This window comes from Haemaphysalis longicornis, unplaced genomic scaffold (genome assembly GCF_048455015.1).
Source record: "Haemaphysalis longicornis isolate Haplotype H1 unplaced genomic scaffold, Haemaphysalis longicornis Haplotype H1 scaffold_8, whole genome shotgun sequence".
Classification (NCBI taxonomy): domain Eukaryota; kingdom Metazoa; phylum Arthropoda; class Arachnida; order Ixodida; family Ixodidae; genus Haemaphysalis; species Haemaphysalis longicornis.
Window position 1 is genome coordinate 37,504,722 of NW_027526445.1, and position 23,371 is coordinate 37,528,092.

The following is a 23,371-nucleotide window of genomic DNA, read 5'->3' on the forward strand; positions in this document are numbered from 1 at the left end:
CACTGTACCGGCGCGCGCCTCAAGGCCGGGCTCGAGCAAGCCGCGACGGCTGAGGCGACACGGGGCTGCCGGCGAGGCGGGGGTAGCCTAACTCGCGCGTCCGATTGGGGTCGGGGGCCCCGCTCCGGACGGGTGGCGGCGAGGGTGCGATACGAGCCGCGATCCCTCGCGTTCCCTATACTCTAGCCTCCATCTCCTTTCCGAGCCCCGAGAGCGATCCCCGAGAGCCATCCAGAGAGAGCCGCGAAACGTGCGCGTCGTGGTTATAAGGCGCGGAGGAGAGGAGGCAGGTTCCCGGGCGAGGAAGAGCTGAATCGGCGGCAGGGCAGTTGGAGCCCGCTGGCGCGTCGGCCTGCGAGGTGATGTCACGGCGGCGCGGGAAAGCGCGCTCGCTCGAAGGTCGCGGGAGGAGGAAAGGGGGGATACAAAGGATTCCCCCGTTTGTATCCCCCATACCCCCTCCTCAAGACCGAGCACGGTCTAGTCAGACCGGCCCAGGCTTCACCCAAATTGCACACGGACAGAGAAGGTGGGGGGGCGCTTACACGTTTATTCTCCGTTGGGTCCTCCAGGTGCGAGGACGACCTCGTCGAGTTCGGCCGCGGCCGAAGCGGGCGTCGCGAACACCCGCGCCGCAATGGCCGGGCGAAAGCCTGGTTGTAGCCAGGGCCTCGACGATGGCCGCGACTTGAGCGGGAGGAAGGCCAGGGGCGGGCAGTCCAGGTGGAGGCACCGGGGGGCCAGGCGGGCCCACGGCGACCAGTGGAGCCTGGCCCTCCGGAACGCTGACGTCCATCGGCGTGGGGCCCACGTGGGCCGGGGCCGCGGGCAGGGTGCGCCCCCAGAACGCCGCCGGCAGCTCCTCCTCCACGACGCCGACCTCGCCTCTCCGTTGATGCCTCCACTTCATGGTCGACGAGTACAGGGCCGGCTTGTTGGTAGGCCCCGCGTGGTGCACCCACGTTGCCACCGTGCGCTTGCGTGGCTGCGGCGGCGGCGGCACGGCCGGGGGAGCTGGAGGCGGCGGGGGCTGCTGCGGGGCGCCGGCGTAAGCCACGCTGTGGCAGCACCGATGATGGCCGCCGCCTCCGTGGCCAGGCGGGTGGGCCGATGCGGGCCTCTGGTTTGCGGCGGCCGGCCTGGCTTGGAGGGGCATCCCCCGGACGAGGACCGGTAGGGCGGAGGGACGACGAGCAGGGAGGGCGGCCGGCGCGAAGGGGTCGGCGGCTGGCCAGACTGCGGGAGGTATGCCGGCAGGTGGGACAAGGGGCAGCAGGGGACTGATGACCACGACGCCTGACCGACGATCGAAAGCTAACCAGATCTACCGAGGGCGCCACCATCGATACCTCTGCGCGGAGTACCTATTGTTGCCGCTAGGGTTGGCGGGGCCACGTGGTGTCTAGCGGCCAATGGGAGGCTCGCTGGGCACCGTCACCCGCCCTCCCCCTGGCGGGGTTGTTCGTGCTCCCGTCGCGAGAGTCCCTATACGTCACGTGGGTCAGAGGGTGAGCCCATCCTTTCCCGTGACGTACCCTCCTCCGTGGGGTCCCTGCGTCTCCGACTATGAGAGAGGATGTTACGCCGTATCACGTGGGGTTAGTGGGCCAAACATGGGGCCCGTCTCCTCGCGTGACGTGTCTCCGCTCGCCGTTGAGGAGCGTGGGCAAATTCGCTGCCCGGCTAGCTCAGTCGGTAGAGCATGAGACTCTTAATCTCAGGGTCGTGGGTTCGGGCCCCACGTTGGGCGCCAATGTGGACATAATGGGCCTAGCTATGGGATAGCAAACTACCCCGGCTAGCTTCGTTAGAGACGTTGGGCGCCAAGTGGGCTCGTTGGTCCCTTGCGGGCTAAGTGGGGTTCAGGGTGTTGCCCCTACGCCCGGAACTGACCCATCCAAAATGCCCCAGAGAGGTACGCGGCGTCCACAAGGGAAACGCCGCGACGGGTTCGACTCACCGACACAGGCGACGACAGGCTCCAAGGGGGCCAGGACGAACCAGGGGGTTTATTGCTCGAGTTGTACAGTGCATAATAACGCGAAGGCCGGGTTAAGAACTACACCGTACCGACGCGCGCCTCAAGGCCGGGCTCGAGCAGGCCGTGACGGCTGAGGCGACACGGGGCTGCCGGCGAGGCGGGGGTAGTCTACCTCGCGCGTCCGATTGGGCTCAGGGGCCCCGCTCCGGACAGGTGGCGGCGAGGGTGCGATACGAGCCGCGATCCCTCGCGTTCCCTATACTCTAGCCTCCATCTCCTTTCCGAGCCCCGAGAGCGATCCCCGAGAGCCAGCGAGAGCCATCCAGAGAGAGCCGCGAAACGTGCGCGTCGTGGTTATAAGGCGCGGAGGAAAGGAGGCAGGTTCCCAGGCGAGGAGGAGCGGAAGCGGCGGGAAAGCAGTTGGAGCCCGCCGGCGCGTCGGCCCGCGAGGTGACGTCACGGCGGCGCGGGAAAGCGCGCTCGCGGGAGGAGGAAAGGGGGATACAAAGGATCCCCACAAAATACAGTAGAAGCAATAAAAGCAAGGGTTCGTTTTTACGCCGGCTGAGTGCAAGAAAGTTTTGGAAGGTTAAAAAACGTCACAACAAAATTTTGATGAGGGCATTCTCATCAAAAATCCAATATCCATTTTGCCTCAACAACATGAGTAGCCACTGTCAAATAGCAAGCTGCGCCTCGGAGGCCGATAAAATCCATCGCAGTACAGTGCACTTTCATTATGGACTGAATGGGCAAATAAACTCGAAATTAACAATTGTTAACTTTAACGCAAACAGGAAGAAAGGAGGCCATGGCTATTGTAGGCTTTTGTGGCTTAGGTACTGGTGTAACTCCCATAAACCTGCCTTAGGTCGTACTTTGGTAGGAAGGGGCTCTTCAAACACCACTTTTGGCCACCTCATCCGCCGCTTCGTCATCCCTTTGAGAAGTTGCGATTTTGTCTCTGCAATGCCAGAAAGTTACAAGCAGTACACCAACCACAAAATTGCAGTTGTCATGCATTTGCATACATACTCTTAGCACTGCACAGCCTGAATGCATTTTGTAAGGGTAAAGGTATCAGTATTGTATTGAAAAAAGGAGTGCAACTGAAGCTGCTCGAGGAAGCGAAATGTCGACATCCTAAATGCGGCTTTATTATCAGGTATGAAGGGAGGACTGCAAAGTTATCTGTAGTTTAATGAGGAAAGCATCAAATGACAACTCCCTCCTCCTCCTTTTTATTACCGGTTGCAGATAGTACATACTGTCACAAAATGCTTTTCTCTTGCACTGTTTATACATTGATAAAGTGCTGCTTTTTATAGGTGGTGACTCGTTAAAGCAAATATTCCCCATCAGGTGCTGTAAAGACAGCCAGAGGCAAATATGTCGCAGCAATAACCTTTAAGTGTGCCTAAATCCACATATTTCAGCTCTAAAAGTCGAACAACACATCAAATGGCAGTGGTGTACATCGCTCTAGCATGTTCGCAAGCAAGCATTTTAGGCCAGCTAGCTTTTATCGAAATTCCCTTGAGATTAGACGCAGCCTACCATTTTAGTCAGCTGTGATGCGCTGTCATGCACTTCAACTCAGCACCCAGTTCTTCCATGCTTCTGCCGTAAAATCCTTTGTCTCGGACGTCCGCTGAAGCGTCATCCGAGTGCCAATAAATCTTCTTGTTCTTGGTGAGATCGTGGACACTTTCTGGATCGAAGTCCTTGATTAGGGAAACATGGACCACTGCAGTTCCACCGTCTTTATACACAACGTACGCAAACGCTGGCGCCCGCTTGATGCACGTTAGTGAGACCACGGTTAGAGCACACTACCCCGGTGACAGAGGAAAAGCAGAGGATTGTAAGATGGCTGCTGCTGTGCACGGTGCAAACCGAAAGCAGAAGAATGTAAGATGGCTGCTGCTGTGAGGCGCCCGGGGCAACGCCTCTGGACTCTCCTCTCCTTTTCCTGTGCTCCTCTAAAGGGGAACACAGGAGGAGAGCAGAGTCCGGTCATGGAGGAAGGGAGGAGAGTCCTTCCCTGGCCCGACATTCCTCCATAGTGGCCGGAGCCGAGGTCGTCGCCCGAGCGAGCATATGCGCCCCCTTGTAGCAGGAAAAATAGCACATGCTTAATCGAGCTTATCAAGTGAGCATATGCGCCCTTTTGTAGCACGAAAGACAGAACGGGCTTAATTGAGCTTATCAAGTGAGCATATGCACCCCCTTGTAGCACGAGAGACAGAACATGCTTAATCGAGCTTATCAATTTTAAAGGTAAATGAGAGGTAAGATTTCACATTAAGTTGAAACAAAACATTGAGCTCACTTGATGTTTCGTTCCAATCTAATTTCGGCGGAGGGAGGAAGGGTGCATAGCAGGGAAGTTTGCGCTAACTGCCACCTCGAAGCCTGCGGGCAGCGGCTAATATAAAGCTCCATCGCCTATGTATATATCATGTATCTCAAGTGAGCGGTTTTTATGTGTTATTATACACCCTTTAAGAAAGTCAGCGCCGCCTAGTGACGGACGCACCAACTGCTCTCGTCCGCCATTACTTGATCTACTTGCCAGCGTGCGGCATGCACACACGGTACGCCTCAGCGCTCAGTGGCTCGAGTTTACTATCTTCTGTACTTTTTGCGGCCTCGTGCGCCCTGCAGACGCTAGTCGTCATCGTCTGAACACATCCGCGATGCCAGGATGCTGTTGCGTGCCTTTGTGCAGCCAGCGTGCCACGAAAGACGCGCTCAGAAACAAGGTACGTACGTACTCAGTACGTACGTGACGCTAGAATGTGCCAGAGCAGATCTGATGTATGAACAGAAAACATGCTGGCCATGCGTACTGAAAAACCGCTTGCATTAAAAAGAAGGGGAGGTGATCTGTTTAAACCATTGGCAAGCAAGCGTGCTGCGCTGCTGGACGAGTGCGTACTTTCCCTGGTCGCGGTCGCTGAGTGTTCGGGCTCGCCGTGGGCACTTCGCGCGAACTGCTCGCGCTTGCTTCAGTTTTTTTATTATTATCGTTAAATACTACGGTTAGGAGCAGTTTATGAAGATTACCTGAGAGCTTCTCAAGCGTGGGCTGATGTAAAGTCTTTGGAGGTAGATATTTTCATGTTTTAAGCGCGTTGAATTCGCCCGATGACTTTCGCGTCATATTTCCTGTTGGTCTCAATGACTTTTCAGTTAGTTTCGTGAGCGCGCTACTTCTACGTTTTCAGTCAAAGTTCTGCTTCGCATGTAGTTTTCACGGTGCGATTTTAGTGAGCTCGCCAAAATCTCATGTGGTTACTACTCAACGCCCGTTCATAGTTTTTATGGTTATCAGCCAACCTAGAAACATTGTTCTAAATTGTTCCTTTTCTTAAGGGGATAAAAATATGAATAGTATAAAAAGCAACTACGCGATGTTTTTTTTTTTTGCTTCTCTGGGCTAATGCAATTTTTTACCCCTTTCTTAGGTTTCATTCTTAGGATTCCCAAATGATCCTGGCCTGAAAAAAAAGTGGATTGTGGCTGTACGCCGAGATCAAGGCAAGAAATTTCAAATAACCAAACACACGAAGGTCTGCTCAAAGCACTTTGCTGATAGTGACTTCTTCTCAAACTACGCATCCGGTAGAAGACGCCTGAAAGAGCATGCTGTGCAAAGTGTGTTCAACTTCCCGTCACAACGTCCTAAAGTACAAAGGCCACCCCCTAAGCAACGCTGTGCCACAAATGTGCAGCAGTTGACAACCCAACGTCAAGGAGCTTTTACTGGGAATGGCAACTTTGATGGGATGTGTGCACAAGATGTAGATCTCCCTTCCTCGGACGAACCAAGCAACGAGGACACTGAAATGAGCAGCTTGGAGCGACAGTCATCTGTTTCCAGCCAAGGCTGCCCATTCTGCAATGAAGCGAAAACTGCAGCGACACAGAATCAGCAGCTGCTGAAAGCAGCCCAGGATGATCTAAAAGCCATGCAGAACGAACTGTTACGTGTTAAAATGGAACTTTGAAGAGCTAGAAGAGGAGCTGAAGGCTGCTAATTTGAAGGTTTTGCAAATTACGAGGGAGTTAGAACTGATGAAGGAGGTGGCAGATAAGTTGCGGAATACTTTTCTGAAAAGTAGAACAAAAACTTTTTGCTTAGTAAAAAAGACATCCCCCTCGCGAGGGGCACGATCAAATGCACAGCATTTCCGAGGGGGTGCGCCGGCAAGTCGTATCTCTCGATCGCGGGACCCGTGTCGCCATCTTTTGGAGGCGCGGGACAACTTGTGGCGCTTTCGAAACAAACGAGAAATGAGTGAAGGAATTAAGGCGCGTTCGGTGCATCGAAATCTGTGTCGGTTTCGTGGCTCGGTCGGTAGTGCGCCGGGCACCTTGCGTTCCGCCCGCGGCGTCATGGGTTCGAAACCGGGCGCAGGAAACTGTTATTTCTTGTATAGTGTAGTGGCCTGGCTGCGGACTACGACAAGGCGCGCCTGCGGACTACGACAAGACGCGCATGCGGACTACGACAAGACGCGCATGCGGACTACGACAAGGCGCGCATGCGGACTACGACAAGGCACGCCAACGCCGCGTGACATTGTGAGTTACTAAAATGCTATGCATTTAAAAAAGCCGGAACACAGTTTTCCATTGAACGGTTCGGGCACAGCGATGAAGATATGCGTTTTTATACTGGCCTACCATCATACACGGTGTTCCAGTTTCTTGTTATGTTCTTCAATCCTGGCTTACAACGGGAGAATGTGAGAACTTGGTCCACACCTCGTTCAGACCCTCCAAAAGCAAGCAGACCAAGGAGTCTCACAGTGGAAAATGAATTCTTTTTGTTTCTTGTGAGGATGCGCCTCGGACTGTTCGAAAAAGACCTGGCAGACAGATTTTGCGTGTCGATTGCCACCGTTTCAAGCATATGCATAACTTGGACAAGCTTCGCTTTTATCAAGTTGTCACATCCGAATTTATGGTTTTCTAAAGCAAAAGTGCTTGAAGAGATACCTCCAGCTTTCAAGCCCAAGTACTCCTCAACACGCGTTATCATGGATGCAACTGAGATAAAATGCCAGCTCACTCGCACTTCAGTCGGCAACATATTCGCACTACAAGTCTGCGAATACATTTAAGGGTTTGGTCGGCATTTCACCCGATGGCACCGTGAATTTTGTGTCAAACCTTTTTCCAGGCTCCATCTCCGACAAGGAATGCGTGCGTCAAAGTGGTTTGTTGAAGCGTTCTTTTGAGGAGGGTGACGTCGTAATGGCTGACAAGGGCTTCAGAATCCAGGTCCTACTAGATGACATCAAGGTTCAGCTGAACACGCCACCCTTTCTTACCAGAGAGCAATTCTCGGAGGAGGAGGTAGAAAAGACCGAGAAAATCGCGTCCCTGCGCATACACGTGGAGCGACGCATACAGCGAATCAAGGACTTCCACATCTTCGACAGACCTATACCGCTTTCCCTGGGTCCTGTCATCAACGAGATGTGGGTGGTGTGTGTATTGCTGACAAACTTTCAGTCTCCCATTATACGTGCACCAGGTGACCACACACCTAATGACACTACCCCAAATGACTCAACACCAAGTGTGAGTGAATGAAAATGTGTTTATTCATGGACAATTCATCCACCGCACAGGAGCTGGAGAACAGAGGAAGAAGCTCTGAATAAACAAACACTAAATCTTTTGAATAAAGCAAATTTGTATTTTATCTTTATGGCCCCTTTGTTCAAGTACCTATTTGACACCTCTGTGCTTGCAGTGTGAACTTGCAGCACAAAGTGTGCTTCTCCTGACTAGCAAATTCTGCATTGCCCCTTTTATCACATTTACTTGGCTAAAGGCGGCAGCTAAACATAAAAGAAAAAGTTGTCAAGTTTAGGCCTGGCTACAGCCCAGTCCTGCTTGCAAAACCTTATGCGCTCAACAATCATGAACTGGTCCGAAAACGCGGCAAAATCTGTCCAAGACAGGCCTGCCAACGCCATCTGGCCGAGTACTTGAAAGTTGTAGTCATGACTACAGTCTAGCCTGAAGGTGCCTTGATGGTCTTTCACCATGTAAAAGGGCTGTGCTATTTGTGAAACTGATTTGCCCTTTTGGCTTAATGGGCACTTAACCTCAAGGAGGCCAGTGCGTCCAGTGACGTGTGTGACACAAGTGCGTCCAGTGACGTGTGTAGTGGTCAAAGTCAGTAGAGGATTTGTTGGTTGATGCAGCGTAACCTCCTTGAGCTGCATTAGTTAGCGTTCTGACAAAGGTTGGCAAAGACGAAGGGCGGTGAGGCATTGGAGAAAGGGACTGATGTTGTTGGGGCGACGGAGAGTGACGGCTTAAGTGGGGGTGTTGTGCCACAAAAAAAACTGCGTAAGCACAATACTTTCCCAGTTATAGAACTAGACATGTAACTAGGACACAGCAGTGCTATGACAATGTCGACTGCTTATACAGTAAATGGTGGGATGCTTTTTTATGGTCTGCTAAAAAAGTATTGCCAAGGTTCTACTGTACTTCGTTTTGAGACATACTATATGCCTGTCGCAAGCTATTGACTCTTGCTCCAACTCTTACTTTTGTCCTCCAGTGCGCTTTGTTTGGGTGAGTGTACCTCTATCACTTCTGCGTAGCCACATGTGCAGTGGACTCGAGTTTTCTTTTTTTGTCCAGAACCGCCTTTTGTAGGAGAAGACCTTAAGCTGAGGCCGCTGCATGCTGGAGTTCCCTCTTGCAGCACACTGGAAAGCTCATTCACTAGCTCGAGGGCCTTCTCTAGACTCTGCACGCTGTTGCAGTAGTGTGCAATGCTTTTACATTTTTCTAGGCCAGACAGAATCTGTCTTCTTTTGTGACCCACGCCGTCTTTCTCCTGCCTCGGGAGCTCACAAAAGGACTCGGGTGTGGCATCTGGGAAAGGAGCGCTTTGGTCACCGCTCTCCTCTGCTCCACTGTGACCAGGTGCAGCGCCCATTGTTGGGCTGTGGTTAGGAGAATCAGTTGCTGCCTAGCCAGGGCTCTGTCCAAGAGTGCCACTTCTGTAGCCTTCTGGCAGGCTGTCGAAACCCCAGTCTTTCTGATGGTTAAAAACTGCACAAAAATGCTTGCATGGCAGCTGATGTCTTATAAAATCCCTGCATCCGCAGGAAGGCACGGTGAAGTTCACCGAGTAAGTTTCTTCTTGGGACGTCTCAGATTGCACTATGAACAAGCCACGCTCAGCGGTTGCTTTCACATCATGCGCTGAAAATGCAGCAGCATGGTGAAGCCTTTGCATTACATGCTTTATTACTGCAGGTGGTCGGTTGTGCAGGTAGGGTGGCGCTGAGGAATGAAACATCCCGTATTCACTGGTTGAGCTGACGGTGGCCAAATGAAATTCCTTTTCACAGTCAGGGAAAAACTGGTTGGTGAGGACATCTACAAGACCTGCCAAGCTGCGACGCCCAGAGTAGTTCTTAAAATAGCATTCCTTAAGCTTCCTGTCTTGTGCCTCAGTTCCGTTGTTTGTAGTGATCTGAAGGTCAGTCAAAAGGCACCTCGCCCAACAGTGCTTCACTGGCAAGAAAAGTACTGCTGAAGCTGCTCACTATCTTGCCAGTAGGATGACGTTTGCAAGTCGTGCAAGGCAGCTTCATAGTCTTCCTCGGTAAGAGCGCAAGCAATTTTTCGCAAAAGAGCTAGTACCTGGGGTTTATCAATGTTGTTTTCTCTGCGACTGCACCACCTTTCCCAGGCCTGCTCACGGTGGAAGTCACAAAGGGCAATGCGTGCTTGAGGAAAAGTTGCAGTTATAGCATTCATTTCCGCAAGGCTGCAGCCCACCATCCAGTACTTTGGGTTCAAGTCTGGGCACCATTCTTTAAATTTCCTGAGCACCTCTTCAATGTGCTCAGCTGTCTCAAAATGTAGGATGAAGGCACCCACACTCACATAGCCTACCGGGGTGTGCAAGACAAGCAGAAACAGTGGCAACGCGTACTCTGTGGTCTTATAAGTGGCGTTGAGGCAAATGACATTTTTTGCGTATTTGCCGCATGAAACCTGATTGATAGCAGGACATTAATGTGTTTGTGCATTTTCTGGCCAATGCAAGAGCTTGATCATCAATTTCCACAGCATCTTCTCCCAGGTCATCATTTTGCACGGTTTTATGGATTTGGAAGGGCCGAAAAAATATGTTGGCTGTCGGTTCCCTCGTTTTGAAATCCCGAAGGAAGGCCATGACGTTTTCCTGATCTTCATTGCTGAACTGTTCTTTTCTTAATGCTGTTTGTATGTGGTTCTCGAAGTCTTTCTTAGTTGGAAAAAATGCCCAGGAAGACTCAGGAGGTGGCGTTTCACCAGCAAAAAGTGCGTCCTGAACAAGAAACCTGAGGCACTTTTGCACTTCTTTTACGGATGTTCTGCTTTTGACCAGTGTGCGGATACGTTCAGACACCCGTGGGTCAACTGGCTGGGCATGGCTGAGTGCAGTGCTGAAGTTGTGGTTCATGTGCCCCTCTTTGCTGGTGAGCGAAATGTAGTAGTGCTTTTCGCTGGGCACCTCTGATGCGCCTTCAGTTGTTTGCAGACTTCTACTGCGGGAATATTGACTGTCCTCAGAAAGCCTTCCCTCTTGTCCTCGTAGGTGTCATCTGTGAGCATATCTTGGAGCGTTGCGCAAACGAGGCTGTTTGCAGCGTTGAAAGCTTCACACGCCTGTTTAGTGAACTCGGTCCATTACTATTCCAGCTGCATCGTGTCCTCGTTCGCTCTTGTATGGGATGCAACTTCTCAATGAACTCGTCATCGAAGGAAAACAGGTCCAAACAAGAAGAAATTAACTGCATTTTTCGTTATGCTTGACACAAGACTCATTTATGTTCGCTTCAAATATAACAAGCACAAAGTCAGTTGTCACACAGTTGCAAGACTTCACACAGTTCCCAGCTTCACATGTTTTCGTGACAGTGGCTTCTGTGAAACTGGTTTGCAGACATCATTCTTGTCGGTCGTCGTAAAAGCGTAATTCACCAGAAGAGGTCTTATAAACCTTGTGCAGATCAGCACTGCGACGTCTTTGTGGTGCTTGTCACTGCGACAGCACTGTAGGAGCCTTGAATCACAGATGGCTGGCACAGCTGCCTCTACAAGCTTCTTCGGCGCGCACTACAAGCACTGTGGCGCGCCTCTTCGCCTGCGTTGCGTCGGCGCATTAAACACCACAATCAATCAAGGGCTTCTTAAGCATCGGCTGCTTTACGAGTGGAATGGCTACAAAGTGCCGCAGGGTTTCTAGGACATACAGGAGCTTGTCTGAGGGATACAAAAGGCCTCCTCTGTCCTGATGTAGGGTGAGCTGCTGGAGTGGCTGAGCAGACACCGGCTTGGATGTTACAGCACAGCAATCTTCACATGCTGCATGCTCCTGAACAATCCGAGCAATGTAGCCACCTACATACACTGTTGCTGAGAGCTGTAACGTTGGGAAGCTTGGTGGCACCGTTGCAAACTTGAGGCGCTTCAGCACCTTAAGAGCTGCCACTGGCAGATCAGCTGCTGCGCAGCACTCTTGCGTGCCTGATGTGCCCGCTACACACCCTCGAGTAGTTTGACATAGTGTTTGGAAGCCAGTCATCTCGATGTATAGCTCTCAGCCACTGTCTCCGCAGAACGTGAAAGGAGACGCCAGGAACTTCTTTGCGTCAGACCGGCAACGGGGCACACAACAGTACACCATTGGACCCTGTAAACAAAAATACGACGGCATTGAAATAACTTTCAAAGGGTGCATCGGGCGATAAAGAAAATGTTAAGTGGGAATAATAAGAGTCAATTTACAAAATTCCAGAGCCAGCATCGATAAAGCTTTGAGTAAGAATATTTTTTTGAAGGAACGATCCCATTTACAAAGAAATGAGGCAGTAAATGAGCGCATACTATCCGTCCCAATTCAGCCTTAGCTATAAGCAACGCGAACGAAACCCGCGCAGTACATGCAAGTTACTGATTACATATTGATCGCGCCATAACTGGCCTTCGGTTTGATGTAAAAGTTGGCTTACCGTTTACGGGTGGAAGAAGAACCTGCATGTGTTGTTGCTCGCCAACCTCTTGCAGCTTCGATACAATCGTGTCGTTGGTTGAAGATGCTGCCGACAACTTAGCGTGAGGCTCAACTAACGAATGAGCGTGTCAAGAAATAACAAAACGAGGCTGGGAAACGTGGTCCCACAACGCCGCAACGTGCGAAATAGCCGCTACGACTGGCTGGCTAGCTGCGGCAGCTCGGCCAGCTTCCCGAAACGCCCGAACCCTACGTCGCTGACGCCACCTCTTGAAGGAAAGTAGTGTAAGTGCTGAGGAGCGACGGCGGCCGCAGAAAGGGCGCTTAGCAGGCACAGAAAGTATAAAGGAGGCCATGGCTGCACTGACACAAACACAATGATGCCAATTCTAATACAAGCTTCCAACATCTAAGCCAGATATATTTAAAAAAAGATGAAGCAGTGGTGAGTCACAAGCCGCTGTCTCACTCGATTCCCATAAGTCACAGGAGTTAGTTTTGTGTGGCTGACAGTTGCAGGCTCAACGTACCACCCAAAAATACAATTGTAAAATAGCAGTGCAAGTAATTTAATTTGATCATATTACTTGAATGCTAACATGCCGGTAACAGACTGATCAGTTTGTTTTTACCATCTCTTCTATTCTACCTGGTGATATACGGTAGCCTAAAATTTGAATGCTTTCCAGTAGTGTCTATCTCTTGTTTTAGGGTTGAAATTAGCTACAATTTTTCATGCTAAATGAAGTAATATGCAATACAGCCCCCTTTGAACACTGTTTACAAGCCCCAAGAACAATTTTAAAAAATGGCATACCTTCATTACATCCAAACACACAACATCAACTATGATTTCGTGCATTGTTTCTCTTTCCCCGACTGCGCAACAAAAAGCTAAATAATTGCAGGGGAAGACAAATCAGCCTACCGTGAAGAACCTGCAGCTTCCTCGGAGTGAGTGCTCTTTTCTCATGCGCTGCGACACCCCCCTCTTTCTCCTTGTGGAGGTAGCGACGACAAGGGGCACTCGTCACGCTTCTGTTGTACAGGTTCTTGGTGCCCCACACCACTTTCGCCATTTCCCGCACAAAGAGGGAATCTTTGGGCTCCTCCAGCAGCCGCTCCCATTTCTCCCTGGGTATCACGATACCCTGGCCGAGGCCAACCTGCAAACACAACGTGCCGCAAATAACCAGCTACCCAGCTGCTTTCTGCCCAATGAAAACATAATGTCTCAGATGGCGCTGATCATTGGTTTAAATAGCAATGGCAGCTGTCACATAGGTACGTTTACACTCTTGCTCAGTTTTAGGGGTGAAGCCCCTTAGGGTTCGGACTGTCGGCGTCTCATATCATTGTGGATGTAGTCACGGTATTCAAACACTTGTACACTTGTTTTCCAATGCGTCACGCTGAAACATAATGCGTACTAAAAGAACACACTGGGCCACACGTTTTCTAATGCCCCGCACTACAACGTTTCATCTCCATGGGCTACCCCCCAACGGTTTCACCTCCTTAGGCAAAAACACCAATTTGCCAAGAACACACTTATACACCGCATGTTTCACCCCTCCCCAGGCTTCACACTAGTGGAGATGGCCCGGCATTTTTTTATTTCCTCTTCAACAATAGGTTCACCATTCTTTGCTGTCACCTGTTTCATGCCTTTTCACCCTGGCTAGCTGCCCCTTTTCAATGTGTACACCCAGGAGGGGAACAGCGCAACACAGATGAAACACAATAAGAAAGTGGCAGCCACGAGCTCTGACAACCAAGAGCGCTCATGGTTGCCAGTTTCTTATGGTGTTTAATCTGTGTTGCGGTGTTCCCCTCTAATTATGCACCAACTCGCCCAAGCCTTCACAATTGCAATATGTACACCCTTGTTCTTGCCCACTTGATACACTCCACATGATACACTCCTTGAGATGCTAAGTGGCACTGTCACAAATATTTTTATTGGCACGTGCAAAGTTAGGGGCTTTCTCCCTAGGGTTGCTGTGGCTTTTAAAAGAAAATTTGTGATGAGACTCCAAATGCCGAAGGTACTCATCCATTTTTGTAAGTCAAACAATGCGACAAAACATCTTTCACAACCGTATAAAACTTCTTGACAATCTTTTGAAGAGTTCTTAGAGTACCTTGTGGAGCATTACCCTGCACTTGAAAGTTCTTCATAACTATCAACAAGGACAAGTGCCAGCAAACTTCAATTATGCGTCACTGTTACATTGCAAAAGAATATGAGATTTAAATGTGTTCTTCCCAGCACAAGTCTGTTTTGCAACATACTCATAATTTAGATTCCATGCATCCTATTTGAAGCTCAAAGCCATTATAGGAAACTCGTATAAGTGCAAAAAACAAAGGTCTGGTGAACTCATCGAAATAAATGACAAGCAGGAGTCCACAAAGCTTCTTGCTCAGACTAGACTGGCTGATCTAGACATCAGGGTCACACCCCATTGCAGCCTCAACAGCTCGCAGGGTGATATCCGAGACAGATCTTTTGAACGAAATGGATGCGGATCTGCTTGCGGGCTTGAAGGATCAGGGCGTCACTACCGTGAGACGTATCACCATCCGCAGAGATGACAAGGAGATTCCCACCAAGCACATCATCTTGACTTTTGACCGCGCCATTCTTCCACAACATGTAAATGCAGGCTTTATCCGGTGCTCCATCCGTCCCTACATCCCGAACCCGCGGCGTTTTAAGTGCCAGCGGTTCAGGCACGCTACCAACTCCTGCCGTGGCCGAATGACTTGTGCAAAGTGAGCGGCACACAATCATCCGAGCGACAATTGCCAATCTGATACCCTCACTTGTGTGAACTGTGGGGGGCCGCATGCGGCGTACTCTCGCAAATGTGAAAAATTTCACTTGAAAAGCAGATAAAAAACATCGAGGTAACTGAGAACATCTTCCCAGAGGCGCGAAAGAGGTTCGGCTCTTTCCCCCTGGGGAGGCACGGCGACGTAGCTCACCGGGGAGCGGAGTGGCGTCTCGTTTCCACAGGGACCCAGTTCAGCGAGTCTGACCTGGTCCCTCCCCCGCCCCCCGCTGGGTTGCCTCCGGCAGCCCAACCTGTCACCACGCCGTTTGCTGAGGCAGCAACGGTTGTGGTGCCCACCGTCTCTGTCGGGACCGATGCCGCTCCCGCCACTGCCTCTCCGTCCTCCAGTGCATTGGAGGGTGCCGAGGGGATGGACACCGGGGGCCCCGCATCTCCTCCCACCGCCACCGCACCGACCCTACCACTTCTGGCGCCCCCGACACCCGCGGCAGTGGCGGCTCAAACTAAGGGCACCCGAAGGGGGGCCAAGTCCGGGGGGCCCGGTTCGACTGGCACCTCTTTGACATCTGATGGGGAAATGAATGTCGGGCAGTTTCTGCCTGCAACGCAGCGCAAGGAGCAGCCTCCAACTTCCAAGCCTACGGAAAGACCTAAAAAGCCCAATGCCAGAGTAACAGCCCCGAAAGACAACACATGAACATACACACACATACACTCCATTGATTCTTAAACGTGAATAACGAGAACAGAAAACATAATTCAATAGAACTGCATAGGCCTCCTTAAAAATCTTGACGGTGTGTATGAAATGCTGCATGCCAATCAGCCAAGTGTCATGTGTCTCCAAGAAACACACCTCAATTCTAAACAGACAAACTTCTTATGTAGGTACATGGTATTCAGAAAGTACAGAATTGGCTGCACACACTCTTCTGGAGGTGTGGCCATTGTCGCCCGGAAATGCCATCCTGTCACTTTGAACACTGTCCTTGAGGCTGTAGCAATTCGCACAATAATATTCAATAGATTGATAACGGTATGCTCTCCATTCCTCCAGATCATCCACTTTCGAGCTCTGACTTCGAGGCGCTTGTTGACCAGCTGCCCAAACCATACATCCTAACAGGCGACCTTAATGCACGCAACTCTCTTTGGGGCTCCTCCAGAACGTATGCCCGATGTCGCCTGATAGAGAAATTCCTTATATCTTAAAGAGCATGCCTTTTAAACAAAAAACAACCTACATACCATAACTTAGGCCACAATATATACTCACATCTTGAGTTGGCTATTGGTTCTGCAATTCTCTTTCCATGTCTTGAGTGGGCCGTGGGCTCTGACCCGTATGGTAGTGACCGCTTCCCGTTTTCACTAACGTATATAAGCAGAGGCCCAAGCAGTCCATCTTCCCATAACGGGATTAATGAATCAAAAGCAAACGAGTACATTTAAAGAAACATCTAAACTACACCACACATCCATAAAACACCTACACATGGAGGAAGCCGCCCAACTCATCACGGCGCACATCCTCGACCCCTGCCAAAAGTCCATTCCCCAGGCCTCCAGTGCGTCCCACAACCCAAGGAGGCCCTGGTGGAACGAGGACTGTAGGCGGGCGCGAGAGGCCCAGAACAAGGCATGGGGTGTCCTCTGCCGGTACCCCACGTCAGGTAATTTCATTTCTTTTAAATGGGCAAAGGCGTTTGGGAAGCGGGTGCGTCGCGAGGAAAAAAGGGAGAGTTGGCGGGCCTTCCTTACCTCCATCAACTCATGCACAGACACTCACAAGCTATCGACACGAATACAAAAACTTAAAGGACAACATACACATACCCTGCCCCTGGTCAGCTCTACAGGGGACACACTTGAAGACCAGGCTAATGCGCTTGCACAACACTTCGAACAGGGGACCAGTTCAGCACGCTACACCAACACTTTCATAAAACGCAAAACATCTGCGGAAAAGAAGTCCCTGCGAGATAACAAGTTGCACACTTCCTACAATACTCCTTTTTCAATTCATGAGCTGAAGGCTGCTCTGACCACATGTAAGCTTTCAGCGCCAGGTGCAGACAAAATCACATACACCATCATACAACACCTACACCCAGACACTCTTGAAACACTCCTGCATCTATACAACATATGGCTTTCGGGGCACATTCCAAACTCTTGGAGGGAGGCCATAGTAGTTGCATTCCTGAAAAGAAGGACTCTTCCTCTCCCGCCAGTTATCGACCCAGTGTATAATATGATATATAAGTATAAGGGGAACCAGTGTATAATATGAAATAGTGTAAGCACTGTAGATGTATTTGGCCAAATCTTGTACTCTGAGTACAAATAATACAGGCTGTCTCAATCAAAAATTCTGTAGCTGGTAAATGTTTTGGCGCTACAACTGGTAGCCGGATGCATCATGTTTACTTGAACAACGAAACTCTGGACTTCACACACCACTGCTATGAGCTGACATGACAAATTATACTTTACCCATCCCTTTTATTACAGTTTCCTGTAATTCAAAATTCCCCTTCTGCTCGTCTCGGAGCTCCTTCTTCACGGCCTCCAGCTGTGCCTGCAGTTCCTTCACCTCCGCCTCCGTAGCAAGGACGATTTTCTTACGCGATGGCTCAGAGCTGCCATCAACAATGGCCTGCATGTTTCGCTTGCGGCCGAGCTTTTTTCTTCTCAGCAGCTCCTTCTTGGATACTTGCTTCTAAAATGCAAAACATGCATGCTCAAGCATCACGATTCAGTCCACAATTTCAATTAGAAATTGTGGGCTAATGGGCCTAGCTACGGGATAGCAAACTACCCCGGCTAGCTTCGTTAGAGACGTTGGGCGCCAAGTGGGCTCGTTGGTCCCTTGCGGGCTAAGTGGGGTTCAGGGTGTTGCCCCTACGCCCGGAACTGACCCATCCAAAATGCCCCAGAGAGGTACGCGGCGTCCACAAGGGAGACGCCGCGGCGGGTTCGACTCACCGACAGGCGACGACAGGCTCCAAGGGGGCCAGGACGAACCAGGGGGTTTATTGGCCGAGTTGTACAGTGCATAATAACGCCAAGGCCGGGTTAAGAACAACACTGTACCGGCGCGCGCCTCAAGGCCGGGCTCGAGCAAGCCGCGACGGCTGAGGCGACACGGGGCTGCCGGCGAGGCGGGGGTAGCCTAACTCGCGCGTCCGATTGGGGTCGGGGGCCCCGCTCCGGACGGGTGGCGGCGAGGGTGCGATACGAGCCGCGATCCCTCGCGTTCCCTATACTCTAGCCTCCATCTCCTTTCCGAGCCCCGAGAGCGATCCCCGAGAGCCATCCAGAGAGAGCCGCGAAACGTGCGCGTCGTGGTTATAAGGCGCGGAGGAGAGGAGGCAGGTTCCCGGGCGAGGAAGAGCTGAATCGGCGGCAGGGCAGTTGGAGCCCGCTGGCGCGTCGGCCTGCGAGGTGATGTCACGGCGGCGCGGGAAAGCGCGCTCGCTCGAAGGTCGCGGGAGGAGGAAAGGGGGGATACAAAGGATTCCCCCGTTTGTATCCCCCATACCCCCTCCTCAAGACCGAGCACGGTCTAGTCAGACCGGCCCAGGCTTCACCCAAATTGCACACGGACAGAGAAGGTGGGGGGGCGCTTACACGTTTATTCTCCGTTGGGTCCTCCAGGTGCGAGGACGACCTCGTCGAGTTCGGCCGCGGCCGAAGCGGGCGTCGCGAACACCCGCGCCGCAATGGCCGGGCGAAAGCCTGGTTGTAGCCAGGGCCTCGACGATGGCCGCGACTTGAGCGGGAGGAAGGCCAGGGGCGGGCAGTCCAGGTGGAGGCACCGGGGGGCCAGGCGGGCCCACGGCGACCAGTGGAGCCTGGCCCTCCGGAACGCTGACGTCCATCGGCGTGGGGCCCACGTGGGCCGGGGCCGCGGGCAGGGTGCGCCCCCAGAACGCCGCCGGCAGCTCCTCCTCCACGACGCCGACCTCGCCTCTCCGTTGATGCCTCCACTTCATGGTCGACGAGTACAGGGCCGGCTTGTTGGTAGGCCCCGCGTGGTGCACCCACGTTGCCACCGTGCGCTTGCGTGGCTGCGGCGGCGGCGGCACGGCCGGGGGAGCTGGAGGCGGCGGGGGCTGCTGCGGGGCGCCGGCGTAAGCCACGCTGTGGCAGCACCGATGATGGCCGCCGCCTCCGTGGCCAGGCGGGTGGGCCGATGCGGGCCTCTGGTTTGCGGCGGCCGGCCTGGCTTGGAGGGGCATCCCCCGGACGAGGACCGGTAGGGCGGAGGGACGACGAGCAGGGAGGGCGGCCGGCGCGAAGGGGTCGGCGGCTGGCCAGACTGCGGGAGGTATGCCGGCAGGTGGGACAAGGGGCAGCAGGGGACTGATGACCACGACGCCTGACCGACGATCGAAAGCTAACCAGATCTACCGAGGGCGCCACCATCGATACCTCTGCGCGGAGTACCTATTGTTGCCGCTAGGGTTGGCGGGGCCACGTGGTGTCTAGCGGCCAATGGGAGGCTCGCTGGGCACCGTCACCCGCCCTCCCCCTGGCGGGGTTGTTCGTGCTCCCGTCGCGAGAGTCCCTATACGTCACGTGGGTCAGAGGGTGAGCCCATCCTTTCCCGTGACGTACCCTCCTCCGTGGGGTCCCTGCGTCTCCGACTATGAGAGAGGATGTTACGCCGTATCACGTGGGGTTAGTGGGCCAAACATGGGGCCCGTCTCCTCGCGTGACGTGTCTCCGCTCGCCGTTGAGGAGCGTGGGCAAATTCGCTGCCCGGCTAGCTCAGTCGGTAGAGCATGAGACTCTTAATCTCAGGGTCGTGGGTTCGGGCCCCACGTTGGGCGCCAATGTGGACATAATGGGCCTAGCTATGGGATAGCAAACTACCCCGGCTAGCTTCGTTAGAGACGTTGGGCGCCAAGTGGGCTCGTTGGTCCCTTGCGGGCTAAGTGGGGTTCAGGGTGTTGCCCCTACGCCCGGAACTGACCCATCCAAAATGCCCCAGAGAGGTACGCGGCGTCCACAAGGGAAACGCCGCGACGGGTTCGACTCACCGACACAGGCGACGACAGGCTCCAAGGGGGCCAGGACGAACCAGGGGGTTTATTGCTCGAGTTGTACAGTGCATAATAACGCGAAGGCCGGGTTAAGAACTACACCGTACCGACGCGCGCCTCAAGGCCGGGCTCGAGCAGGCCGTGACGGCTGAGGCGACACGGGGCTGCCGGCGAGGCGGGGGTAGTCTACCTCGCGCGTCCGATTGGGCTCAGGGGCCCCGCTCCGGACAGGTGGCGGCGAGGGTGCGATACGAGCCGCGATCCCTCGCGTTCCCTATACTCTAGCCTCCATCTCCTTTCCGAGCCCCGAGAGCGATCCCCGAGAGCCAGCGAGAGCCATCCAGAGAGAGCCGCGAAACGTGCGCGTCGTGGTTATAAGGCGCGGAGGAAAGGAGGCAGGTTCCCAGGCGAGGAGGAGCGGAAGCGGCGGGAAAGCAGTTGGAGCCCGCCGGCGCGTCGGCCCGCGAGGTGACGTCACGGCGGCGCGGGAAAGCGCGCTCGCGGGAGGAGGAAAGGGGGATACAAAGGATCCCCACAAAATACAGTAGAAGCAATAAAAGCAAGGGTTCGTTTTTACGCCGGCTGAGTGCAAGAAAGTTTTGGAAGGTTAAAAAACGTCACAACAAAATTTTGATGAGGGCATTCTCATCAAAAATCCAATATCCATTTTGCCTCAACAACATGAGTAGCCACTGTCAAATAGCAAGCTGCGCCTCGGAGGCCGATAAAATCCATCGCAGTACAGTGCACTTTCATTATGGACTGAATGGGCAAATAAACTCGAAATTAACAATTGTTAACTTTAACGCAAACAGGAAGAAAGGAGGCCATGGCTATTGTAGGCTTTTGTGGCTTAGGTACTGGTGTAACTCCCATAAACCTGCCTTAGGTCGTACTTTGGTAGGAAGGGGCTCTTCAAACACCACTTTTGGCCACCTCATCCGCCGCTTCGTCATCCCTTTGAGAAGTTGCGATTTTGTCTCTGCAATGCCAGAAAGTTACAAGCAGTACACCAACCACAAAATTGCAGTTGTCATGCATTTGCATACATACTCTTAGCACTGCACAGCCTGAATGCATTTTGTAAGGGTAAAGGTATCAGTATTGTATTGAAAAAAGGAGTGCAACTGAAGCTGCTCGAGGAAGCGAAATGTCGACATCCTAAATGCGGCTTTATTATCAGGTATGAAGGGAGGACTGCAAAGTTATCTGTAGTTTAATGAGGAAAGCATCAAATGACAACTCCCTCCTCCTCCTTTTTATTACCGGTTGCAGATAGTACATACTGTCACAAAATGCTTTTCTCTTGCACTGTTTATACATTGATAAAGTGCTGCTTTTTATAGGTGGTGACTCGTTAAAGCAAATATTCCCCATCAGGTGCTGTAAAGACAGCCAGAGGCAAATATGTCGCAGCAATAACCTTTAAGTGTGCCTAAATCCACATATTTCAGCTCTAAAAGTCGAACAACACATCAAATGGCAGTGGTGTACATCGCTCTAGCATGTTCGCAAGCAAGCATTTTAGGCCAGCTAGCTTTTATCGAAATTCCCTTGAGATTAGACGCAGCCTACCATTTTAGTCAGCTGTGATGCGCTGTCATGCACTTCAACTCAGCACCCAGTTCTTCCATGCTTCTGCCGTAAAATCCTTTGTCTCGGACGTCCGCTGAAGCGTCATCCGAGTGCCAATAAATCTTCTTGTTCTTGGTGAGATCGTGGACACTTTCTGGATCGAAGTCCTTGATTAGGGAAACATGGACCACTGCAGTTCCACCGTCTTTATACACAACGTACGCAAACGCTGGCGCCCGCTTGATGCACGTTAGTGAGACCACGGTTAGAGCACACTACCCCGGTGACAGAGGAAAAGCAGAGGATTGTAAGATGGCTGCTGCTGTGCACGGTGCAAACCGAAAGCAGAAGAATGTAAGATGGCTGCTGCTGTGAGGCGCCCGGGGCAACGCCTCTGGACTCTCCTCTCCTTTTCCTGTGCTCCTCTAAAGGGGAACACAGGAGGAGAGCAGAGTCCGGTCATGGAGGAAGGGAGGAGAGTCCTTCCCTGGCCCGACATTCCTCCATAGTGGCCGGAGCCGAGGTCGTCGCCCGAGCGAGCATATGCGCCCCCTTGTAGCAGGAAAAATAGCACATGCTTAATCGAGCTTATCAAGTGAGCATATGCGCCCTTTTGTAGCACGAAAGACAGAACGGGCTTAATTGAGCTTATCAAGTGAGCATATGCACCCCCTTGTAGCACGAGAGACAGAACATGCTTAATCGAGCTTATCAATTTTAAAGGTAAATGAGAGGTAAGATTTCACATTAAGTTGAAACAAAACATTGAGCTCACTTGATGTTTCGTTCCAATCTAATTTCGGCGGAGGGAGGAAGGGTGCATAGCAGGGAAGTTTGCGCTAACTGCCACCTCGAAGCCTGCGGGCAGCGGCTAATATAAAGCTCCATCGCCTATGTATATATCATGTATCTCAAGTGAGCGGTTTTTATGTGTTATTATACACCCTTTAAGAAAGTCAGCGCCGCCTAGTGACGGACGCACCAACTGCTCTCGTCCGCCATTACTTGATCTACTTGCCAGCGTGCGGCATGCACACACGGTACGCCTCAGCGCTCAGTGGCTCGAGTTTACTATCTTCTGTACTTTTTGCGGCCTCGTGCGCCCTGCAGACGCTAGTCGTCATCGTCTGAACACATCCGCGATGCCAGGATGCTGTTGCGTGCCTTTGTGCAGCCAGCGTGCCACGAAAGACGCGCTCAGAAACAAGGTACGTACGTACTCAGTACGTACGTGACGCTAGAATGTGCCAGAGCAGATCTGATGTATGAACAGAAAACATGCTGGCCATGCGTACTGAAAAACCGCTTGCATTAAAAAGAAGGGGAGGTGATCTGTTTAAACCATTGGCAAGCAAGCGTGCTGCGCTGCTGGACGAGTGCGTACTTTCCCTGGTCGCGGTCGCTGAGTGTTCGGGCTCGCCGTGGGCACTTCGCGCGAACTGCTCGCGCTTGCTTCAGTTTTTTTATTATTATCGTTAAATACTACGGTTAGGAGCAGTTTATGAAGATTACCTGAGAGCTTCTCAAGCGTGGGCTGATGTAAAGTCTTTGGAGGTAGATATTTTCATGTTTTAAGCGCGTTGAATTCGCCCGATGACTTTCGCGTCATATTTCCTGTTGGTCTCAATGACTTTTCAGTTAGTTTCGTGAGCGCGCTACTTCTACGTTTTCAGTCAAAGTTCTGCTTCGCATGTAGTTTTCACGGTGCGATTTTAGTGAGCTCGCCAAAATCTCATGTGGTTACTACTCAACGCCCGTTCATAGTTTTTATGGTTATCAGCCAACCTAGAAACATTGTTCTAAATTGTTCCTTTTCTTAAGGGGATAAAAATATGAATAGTATAAAAAGCAACTACGCGATGTTTTTTTTTTTTGCTTCTCTGGGCTAATGCAATTTTTTACCCCTTTCTTA

The 23,371-nt window shown here is 52.1% G+C and overlaps 2 non-coding genes across 2 annotated transcripts; both read left to right on the plus strand.

Moving 5' to 3' along the window:
- The first annotated feature begins 1,677 nt into the window (after positions 1-1,677).
- Positions 1,678-1,750, plus strand: Trnak-cuu (transfer RNA lysine (anticodon CUU)). The gene has a single exon. It is a non-coding gene; the product is annotated as a tRNA-Lys (tRNA).
- Positions 1,751-19,598: 17,848 nt separating this feature from the next.
- Trnak-cuu (transfer RNA lysine (anticodon CUU)) lies at positions 19,599-19,671 on the plus strand. The gene has a single exon. It is a non-coding gene; the product is annotated as a tRNA-Lys (tRNA).
- Positions 19,672-23,371: the final 3,700 nt, after the last annotated feature.